Source organism: Cajanus cajan, chromosome 8 (genome assembly GCF_000230855.2).
Source record: "Cajanus cajan strain Asha chromosome 8, NIPB_CcT2T_4, whole genome shotgun sequence".
In the NCBI taxonomy this organism is placed as follows: Eukaryota; Viridiplantae; Streptophyta; class Magnoliopsida; order Fabales; family Fabaceae; genus Cajanus; species Cajanus cajan.
The window spans coordinates 48071474-48081995 of NC_138524.1; the positions used below are offsets into that span (position 1 = coordinate 48071474).

General features: G+C 37.9%; 1 non-coding gene and 1 pseudogene across 1 annotated transcript; both read left to right on the plus strand.

The window, feature by feature from the left end:
- Positions 1-603: 603 nt before the first annotated feature.
- Positions 604-708, plus strand: LOC145951013 (small nucleolar RNA R71). Its single transcript, XR_014428839.1, has one exon. It is a non-coding gene; the product is annotated as a small nucleolar RNA R71 (small nucleolar RNA).
- An 8495-nt stretch (positions 709-9203) lies between these two features.
- On the plus strand, positions 9204-9887 carry LOC145950474 (secreted RxLR effector protein 161 pseudogene; annotated as a pseudogene).
- The last annotated feature ends 635 nt before the right edge of the window (positions 9888-10522 follow it).

Sequence of the window (10522 nt, forward strand, 5' to 3'; positions counted from 1 at the left end):
GGTGGTTGTTGTTGCTGATGCTTGAATGGAGGCTGATATTTTCCAAAAGGTTGAAATGAAGGTTGTTGTTGTTGTTGCCCCCATTTCAGATTTGGATGATCTTTCCAACCTGGGTTGTATGTTTGGGAGTATGGATTGTAATTTTGTTGCTGTTGTGGCCTATATTGTTGTTGCTGGTTGGTGTAAATTCCAGAAACATTTGCATCTGTTTCTTGTAGAGTGGGACATGAATGTGTATAGTGCTCCTCTGAAGAACAAATGCCACAAACTGTTGCTGGACATTCACTTGCTGCATTCGCCTGTTGTTTTTGTTCAATTGCTAAATGTCTCACCATGGTGGTTAGCTCATTAATTTTGTTTTCCAGCCTTTGATTATCTGCACCACAAACAGAACTAGAACCAGCACCAATTGCCATCTCATTTACTCCCTTGACAGCTCCTCTAAATCCAAATTGCTGAGTGTTGGCTGCCATGTTCGAAATGAGTTGTCTTGCAGCATTTGGTGTCTTATCCATCAGTGCTCCTCCACTTGCTGCATCTATCATGTTCCTATCCATCAAGGTTAGTCCTTCATAAAAATATTGAATCAATAATTGCTCACTAATTTGATGTTGAGGACATGTAGCACACAGCTTGTTGAATCTCTCCCAGTATTCATACAAGGTCTCTCCATTCAGTTGCCTTATACCACAAATCTCTTTCCTAATTGCTGCTGTTCTGGATGCAGGAAAGAATTTCTCTAGAAACAATCTCTTCATTTGATTCCATGTAGTGATTGTTGCTGGTAGAAAGTAGAGCCAATCTTTTGCAACACCATCCAGAGAGAAAGGAAATGCCTTCATTTTGACATGATCTTCAGGAACTCCTTGAGGTCTCATGGTGGAACACACTACATGGAACTCCTTTAAATGCTTATGAGGATCTTCACCTGCAAGTCCATGAAACTTGGGCAACAAATGGATAAGTCCAGATTTAAGCTCATAATTTGTTTGATTATCAGGATATTGGACACACCATGGTTGATACACAACATTAGGTGTAGCCAATTCCTTCAAAGTGAGTTCACGATTATCAGCCATGATATCGAATTCAGAATCAGTTTCAGAAGAAGAGCAAGATTGAAAATTAAAAGTATCACTATCTAAGCAGGATTGAGGATTAAAAGTAGAATTAATAACTACCTCAGAATCAACTATACTACTATTATTATTCTGACTAGACCTACACCTTAACCTATGATGAAGTGTTCTTTCTATCTCAGGATCAAAATCATGTGATGTACCAGGGTTGGACCTAGTCATGCAAATAAGAACACATACAAGGTTATGAAGTCAAAAGTCAACAGAAAAGTCAATATTTACTATATAAGCAACTATAACATGCAAAATGAAGGAATTTGGCAAAAATTCAAACAGAGGAGATCACGCCCGTGATTTATAAATCACGGTCGTGATTCTCTCTGGGGTTTTCCAAAAATATTCCAGAGAAGATCACGCCCGTGATTTAGAATCACGGTCGTGATTCTCTCTGAAACTCTGAATTTTGACAAGAAGGATCCCTAACACCCGTAGTTATTCCATAACATGGGTGCCTTGATGTGTGAATTTTACCTTTTGAAGACCAAGTTTCAGCTCAATCAGAGAATCTTTGAAAATTTTCGGAATGTGTTTTCCTCTGTTTTTCCTGTGTTTTCTTTCCCTGTTTTTTTTTCAAGCTAAAATACAGCACAAAGAAACCACAAAGAAACCGCAAAGACACCACACAATATTGCTACAAAAACACTACAAATTACCTAAACAATACAATTCAAGACAAACACAATAATATTGAAAACTAAACTGCAAAACTACAATGAATTAGAGACAGAATTAGTGATAGAATCAGACCTAGAATTGAATTACAAAATACTGTACTATAAATTCGAAAACATTTCTACAAACAGTTAGTATACATGATAAAAAAAATCAAAACAAAACGGCGCCATTTTGTTAGCTCAGTCGTATCACTATCAAACAATTCTAGGTTCCTCAACAAATTTCTGTAATATAGAGGACTTAACCTAGGTCATCTCTCAAGGACACAAGCACATTATATTTTGAATTTAATCATGTATGTAAATCAATTTAGAACTCAGGGGGGAAAAAATTTCCAGCAAACAATTAGAGCAAAGTATTAAGAAAGCAAAGAAATCAAATCAACACAAAATTTCAGTAGTATAGAAATTCGGTTCAAGGTTTCAATTCCTACGGTATAATCATCATTGTTCACACAAATACGAATTATTAATCCATCTAATTCAATCCGAAATTAATCCAAACAGTAATCTAAATCTAGATTGTGAATTTTATTAAAACAGAAACTACAATCGCACATTCCAAATTTCAACAAAATTCAAGAAAGTAACCGATTGAATTAGGGATTTAGGTTATTTCTAATTAGAAAATACTTCTTCTCATTTTCATTTAGGGTTCAAAACAGAGATTCAATATCATGAAAAACAGAATTTACACTAAACAGAAAAGAGGAGAAGAAGAAAGGATTCGTTCGGTAAAAATTAGAAACTCAAATTTTACCGTAGTTCTTGAAACCTTAACCCGATTAAGGAATTAGCCGTGCCTCATTATCATGTTGCAGCAAATTCCAATTGAGAGAAGAAATTCCGTGAGAGAGAAAAGAATTCGTGTAAAGAGAGAGTGAGAGAGAAGATGAGAAGTTTCTAAAGAGAGAAGAGAGACTTTTGAGAGAAACTTCTTGAGGAAGTTATCTCAAAATCTGAAAATCTAAAAAATGAATTGTCCAAGTTCCACTCCTGAGTCATTACATGCTTTTAAAGACAAAATAATGGGCCTAAAACCAAAGGTCTAGTCCACTAATTACAATTCAAAAGCCTAATTAACTAAACAAAACAGTTTCATGACAAGCTGAACAATCAAGTGCAGCGCCGCGACCTTAAAGCACAATTTTGGGTCTGAAAATGTCCAAACTGGGATTTTCGTCCAACATGTGAATTGTAGATCTCCGTCTTATCTTTACAGGGACACCAAGTTTGCCAAATTCCGAGTTGAATAGCTCTAGATATGGCTTGTACAAGAAACTGTGTCAAAACAGGAAATTCTTACGGAAAATTAGTAAAATTTATAACTAATTCCTAAATGATTCACTAATGCAAATCTGAACTAAAACATGAATAAAGGCTACTAAAAAGAATCAAACAAGGTAAAATCACATAAAGAAAGATATACTAAAATATGACTATCACAGGACGTCACAATACAGTGGCTGACGCCTTGTCTCGTCCTGAGGATGTTCTAGATCAGATTCTGCTAGCTTTGTCATCTCCAGTTCCAACCTTTTTACAACAATGGAAGAATTATTTTACAGCAGATCCAGCAGGCCAAGCAACAGTTCTTAGATTCATTCATAATCCTCACCTGGGACACACGTACAGTTTTTGTGAGGGGCTCTTGTACTTCCATAATAGGCTTTTCGTGCCCGAGGTCTATGATTCCCGTCAAAAATTGATGCAGGAATACCATGCCACTCCCATAGCTGGTCACTTTGGCATTAAGTCCAGCCTTAGCCGCCTAGCTGCTTCCTATTACTGGCCTTCAATGGCTTCAGATGTCTGTTAGTTCATCAAGCATTGTGCCATCTGCCAACAAAACAAATATGAAACTCAGAAACCTAGGGGCTTGTTACAACCACTCCACATTCCCAACAAGGTATGGGAAGAGGTGACCATGGATTTCATTACCTCTTTGCCAAGTTCCTACGGTTACACCGTGATCTGGGTAATATGCGATCGTTTGAGCATGTATAGTCAGTTTGTGGCCCTTCCCACACGCTTCACTGCACAACAACTCGCCGAACATTTTATGCAGGAGATCTTTCGACTGCATGGTCCTCCTAAAATCATCATTTCAGACAGAGATCCCATATTTTTGAGTCAGTTTTGGCATGAGATTTTTAAAGCTCAGGGAACAACACTTAAATACAGTTCTTCTTACCACCCACAAACGGACGGACAAACAGAGGTTTTGCACCGCACCCTGGAATGTTTCCTACGTTGTTTTGTGAGCGACACCCTTCGTTTATGGTTTCGGTTTCTTCACATTGCGGAGTTCTGGTACAACACCAACAAGCATTTCAGCTTAGCCACATCTCCTTTTCACGTTCTCTATGGTCGCACTCCGCCTACTACCATCGATTTTCTTCCCGACTTTGCCCCCAAAGTTTCCTTAGTGTCAACCATCCTACAAGAGCACAAAGCCATTTTATCAGTTGTGAAGTACCATCTTCACCGAGCACGACAAAGAATGAAGATAGAGGCAGACAAACATCGTCTAAACGCACAGTTTGCTATCGGAGACTGGGTTTGGGTGCGCCTTCAACCTTATCGTCAAACGACTGTGCATCGTCGCTCTAGCCAGAAATTGTCTAAGCGATTCTATGGTCTGTTCAAGATTTGTCAACGTATCGGCATGGTTGCTTACGCCTTGGAGTTACCAGAGAGTTCCCGCATCCATCCCGTCTTCCATGTGTCTAAGCTACGTCCCTTCGTCGACGAAGACCCACTTTCACAATTCCGGCCACCACCGTCTTCTTTACTCGACTCGATCCACGAACTGCTTTCCTCATGCTCCGATGCAGGTGGAACAACACTTGAACCCAATCCTTTGTCTATGACACCGACACAACCACATGAAACGACCAGAATGCCTTATCAACCTTCAAAGGCACATGCACACTCACCAACGGATGACATGCTCTTGGGAACTGCTTCACGGAATCCCGAGACACGCGTAGCAGCAGCAAACATTGATGACACGCCCACTCCACTTCGTGTTTGTGATTCACCATTGGATGGCACTAGAAGAAACACAAACACATCTCCACCCTCCATTACAGCTTCAATCCGCGACTTTCAGCCACGCACCACTCAAACCATGACATGTAGCAACCTTGAGGACAAGGTGTTGACTCAACCGGGGGCCATTGATAGGAATATAATAGCCAGGCCCAGAATGTTACCATATTGGGCTAAAGATTACTTAATGGACTAGTGAATATAATGTTGAATTGGGCCTTCTTGTAACTGTTTTCCTCCAAGGTTTTTAGGCCATTGTAAGGGTATTTAAACCCTTTGTCACCTCCGAATGAAGCATGATGAAATTCCTGAATTTAGATTTTCTTAGATTTGTTCTTGTAGACCTAAATTCTTTGTAGTCTCTATCAGACATTCCATAGAGTTGATGCATCTCTATACCTTTCTCGTAAAACCAGAAATTTGCAAGTATGTTTTTTCTTATGTTAACTATTAGTCTTTAGATTTTGTGTTTTAGTTTAACAATGTTATTTGACAAATGTAGAAATTCGTGCAATGGAATGAATGCAAGTTATTTGATTTTTTATAAGTAATGTTTGTTGGTTAATAATTCAACAACATATATTAGGCTATATCCATTGTACTTAGAGGCCCAAAATAGAAGAGTTCAATTTTAGTTTTTGTATAGCTGTCATTTTGTTGTATGACAGAGTAATAGATTTTGCTGATGTATAATTGATACTCGGTTTTCCTCTTTGGATAATAACAATCAGCTATTGCATTCTTCATCTCTTGCTCAATATCTCTTTACTCCCTCCCTTTAACAGTGGTATCAGGAGCTTCAAGATCAGGGAAGCACAACGATGGCGAATGGTAATGGAGGCATGTTGCTGGGAAATATGCCAATGTTAGATAGCAAAAACTTGAACAATTATGATCGATGGTGCGTGAAGATGAAGGAAATCTTTGGGTTTCAAGAAGTCTTGGATATCGTTTTGAGCGGCTACGACGAGCTACCGGAGACTCCCACCGATGCACAACGAGCCACGTTTTGTGATGCAAAGAAACAGGATTGCAAAGCCCTATTCTACATTCATCAGTGCGTTGACGACAACAACTTTGAAAAGATTTCAATAGCAAAAACAGTGAAAGAAGCTTGGGACATTTTGGCGTAGAGTTATGCCAGAGTAGAGAGGTTGAAGACGGTGCGACTTCAAACTGTACGTCATTAGTACGAGTTGTTACAAATGGGGACTTCAAACTTTACATCGTTAATACTTCTCACGATTGCTTCCCCTCACCAATTTGATGAAATCATGTGGCGAAGAATTAAAAGAACACACGGTGGTCAAGAAAGTTTTAAGGACTCTTAATACAAGATTCGATATGATTTCTATTGCAATCGAAGAATCCAAGAATCTGGATTTATTGAAATTGGAAGAATTGCAGGGGTCGTTGTAGGCTCATGAACAACGATTGCGTGAAAGAGATGGTGATAAATCCAACTCAGAACAAGCTTTATTAGCTAAGAAATGTAACAAGAATGATGGTGATAGAGGGAAATTCAACAAGAGAGGTCGTGGAAGAGGCTTTCGAGGAGGCAATAATGGAGGTCGTGGATCAGAAAAATCGGGAAGAGGAGGACAACATGAGAACACCTCACAATGGAGAGGTGGTAGAGGAAGTAATTCACAGTGGAGAGGTGGAAGAAGAGGCAACAATTCACAATGGAGAGGTGGTAGATCTAGCTCAGGTTCTGTTTCTGATAAAAGCTATGTGCAGTGCTACAATTGCAACAAATATGGTTATTATGTAGCTGATTGTTGGAGTAAAGGTAATTCAAGTAATAGAGAAGAAGAAGCCAATGTAGCACAAAAAGAGGACTCTGAAGATGAAGTTTTATTAATGGTGACTATGGCAAAACCAGAGAAGATATATGGAGAGTCTTGGTATTTGGATACAGGTTGTTCCAATCATATGTCTTTTTAGAAGAGTTGGTTTATTGAATTGAATGAAAAGATCAAAACTAAGATGAAATTTGCAGATAACTCCACAGTGAAAAGTGAAGGAAAAGGAAAAATTCTTATTAGAAGAAGAGATGGAAAAGCAGCAATAATTTCCAATGTTCTTTATGTCCCTGCCATGAAGCACAATCTATTGAGCATTGGTCAACTCTTGCAGAAAGGTTACTTACTTGATTGGAAATGGAAAGAACATATGTTGAGAATTCTTGATAAAAAAGGAACACCAATTTTTAGGGCTCCGCTAAGTAACAACAGAACCTTTAGAGTTGATATCTCAATGTCAAAGCACATGTGTTTTGCAGCTGCAGTTTTCGATGTTAACTGGTTATGGCACTTGAGATTTGGACCTAAATTTTGGAAGCCTGAGCCAACTAGTAGAGAAAGAGATGGTAATAGGATTGCCTCACATTGAGAATAGTGACGCTACCTGTGAAAGCTGCATGCTTGGAAAAGAAGCAAGAAATCCATTCAAAGTGCATCTCGAGACCAGGAGCAAAGATGTATTGGAAGTAATATATACAGATGTTTGTGGACCATTTGAAGTATCCTCACTTGGAGGAAATAGGTACTTCATTACATTCATTGATGATTTTAGTAAAAGAATTTGGCTATTTTTGCTTGGCAGGAAATCAGAAGCCTTTAACTGCTTTGTTGAGTTTAAGAAATTAGTTGAGAAACAAAGTGGCAAAGTCATAAAAATATTGTGATCAGATGGTGGTGGTGAGTATAACAATGGTGAATTTGCATCTTTCTGCAAGAAAAAAAGGTATTATACATGAGATTGTACCCCCCTATATGCCACAACACAATGGTTTTGTTGAAAGAAGAAATAGAACAATTCTTAACATGGCTAGAAGTATGATGAAAAGCAAAGGTTTGCCACACTCTTTCTGGGGAGAAGCTGTTGCCACTGCAGCTTATATTTTGAATCTTTGTCCAACTAAGAGAATTAAGGAAAATACACCAGAAGAGGTTTGGTCAAAGAAAAAGCCTAGTGTAAAGAATTTAAAGGTGTTTGGTTCAATTTGTTGGAGACACATTCCTGATGAAAGAAGAAGGAAACTTGATGACAGGGGCATGAAATTAATTCTAGTTGGATATCATCCAACAGTAGCCTATAAATTGTATGATCCCATCACAAAGAAGATTACCATCAATAGAGATATAATAGTTGATGAGAAGGCCAAAAGGAATTGGAAATCTTTAGAAAGAAATATGAACAACATATTGGACCTCCCCTGGGATGATTCAAAAGATAACAATGAGTTGATGCCAAAAATAGTACCTTGTAATGAGAACAATGTGCAAATAGTTGTAGTTGGAAGAAACAGACCAACAAGAACAGTAAGAGCACCTGCAAGGCTCAATGATTATGAGATAAGTGCTAATAATGCAGTTACAGTAGGAGGAGAACTTATTGGAGATACAGAGGATGAAAATGATCTAGTTCATTTGGCCTTATATGTTGAGATAGAACCAGAACCAGTGTGCTTTGAAGATGCAATTGGAGACCTTAAGTGGTTTGAGGCAATGAAAGAAGAAATGCTTGCAATTCAAAAAAATCAAACTTGGGAACTGACTGATCTACCAAGGAATCAAAGGCCAATAGATGTAAAATGGGTGTATAAAACTAAGTTGAAGCCAGATGGAACAGTTGCAAGGTATACAGCCAGACTCGTGGCAAAGGGGTTTCTTCAGAGAAAAGGCTTGGATTATAAGGAAATTTATGCTCTTGTGGCTAGAATGGAGACAATGAGAATTGTTGTAGCTCTTGCAAGCTATAAAGGATGGGAAATGCACCAAATGGATGTCAAATATGCTTTTTTAAATGGTGAATTAGAGGAGGAAGTGTTTTTTGCACAGCCATTAGGATTCATAGTTGCTGGAGAAGAACACAAGGTACTCAAATTAAAGAAGGCTTTGAATGGTTTAAAACAGGCTCTAAGAGCTTGGAACAAAAAAATTGATGGCTTTCTTGTGCAGCATGGTTTTTTCAAGTGTGAAGTAGAGTATGGAATTTACTCAAAGATTGAGAATGGTGAAGTTTTAATAGTGTGCTTGTATGTGGAAGACCTTTTGGTGACTAGTAGTAGTGTTACATTGATTGAGAAATTGAAAGGAATGATGAAGGATCAGTTTGAAATGACTGATCTAGGGAAGCTATCATATTTTCTTGGCATGGAGTTTACTGAAAGAAAAAAGGGAATTCTGGTTCACCAAAGTAAATATGCTAAAGAAGTGTTAAAGAAATTTAGAATGAGTGAGTGTAACGCAGCAGCTACACCAGTTGAACAAATTTGAAGCTAGACAAAGATGAAGATGGAAAGCCTGTGAATACTACACTTTACAGACAAATGGTTGGTTGTTTGAGGTATCTTTGCTGCAGTAGACCAGATATTTTCCTTGGTGTTGGTCTGTTGAGCAGGTTTATGGAGAAGCCCAAAGCATCTCACTTTGCAGCTGCTAGAAGAATTATGAGGTATATAAGAGGAACAGTAGATTATGGTATTCTGTTACCAAATGCTAAACATCAAAATGGAGGGGAGTTAGTTGGTTATTCAGATTCAGATTGGGCTGGTGATAAGGATGGATGCAGAAGTACATTAGGTTACGTGTTCTTGATGGGTAAGTCACCAATCTCGTGGAGCTCAAAATTGCAACCTGTAGTGGCACTCTCTTCTTGTGAAGCAGAATACATATTTGCTACATACACAGCTTGTCAAGCTCTTTGGCTTGAAAGCTTGGTGAAACAAATACTGGCCAGACCTGAAAAAGCTATGACATTGGAGATTGATAACAAATCAGCTATCAACTTAGCAAAAAATCCAATCCATCATGGCAGAAGCAAGCATGTTAAAATAAGGTTCCATTTTATTAGAGAAAAAGTGAGAAAAAATAAGCTGAAACTGGAGCATTGTGGAACTAAGGAACAACTGGCAGATATCATGACAAAACCTTTGAATACTCGAAGGTTTGTAGAACTTAGGAAAGGCTTAAACGTAAAAGCAATTGCTGAATCAGGGGGTTGTGTTGGTTAATAATTCAGCAGCATATATTGGGCTATATCCATTGTACTTAGAGGCCCAAAATAGAAGAGTTCAATTTCAGTTTTTGTATAGCTGTCATTTTTTTATATGATAGATTAATAGATTTTGCTGATTTATAATTGATACTCAGTTTTCCTCTTTGGATAATAACAATCAGCTATTGCATTCTTCATCTCTCGCTCAATCTCTCTTTACTCCCTCCTTCTAACAATTTTATTTGTAAAGTTGTATTCATATGGATTGGTTTGTTTTGCTGATTACGTGAGATGCAGTTGACTTTTCTAAACTGAGTATTGTGTATATATAAAGGTGTACAATACTTGGAAAATGGAAATAGAACATTTTGATATAGTTTTCATATCTCCAATCAAGACAAATTGGATAAATGGGTTATCAAGACCCACACGAGCAAGATTCGACTGATGTGTAGCCTATTCCCCAATAGTGCATACCAAGCATGGAGAGGTTTCGGTTAAACAATACTCACGCGTTAAACGTCACTAGTAGACAGACCAAGTATGAAGAGGCTTCAACGAAAGAATACTTACCACTAAAAACCATATTAAATTCCACCAAAAATCTATTTTGTTGTAGTGATTTCTTAATCAAAAAATTTTCTTAAAAAG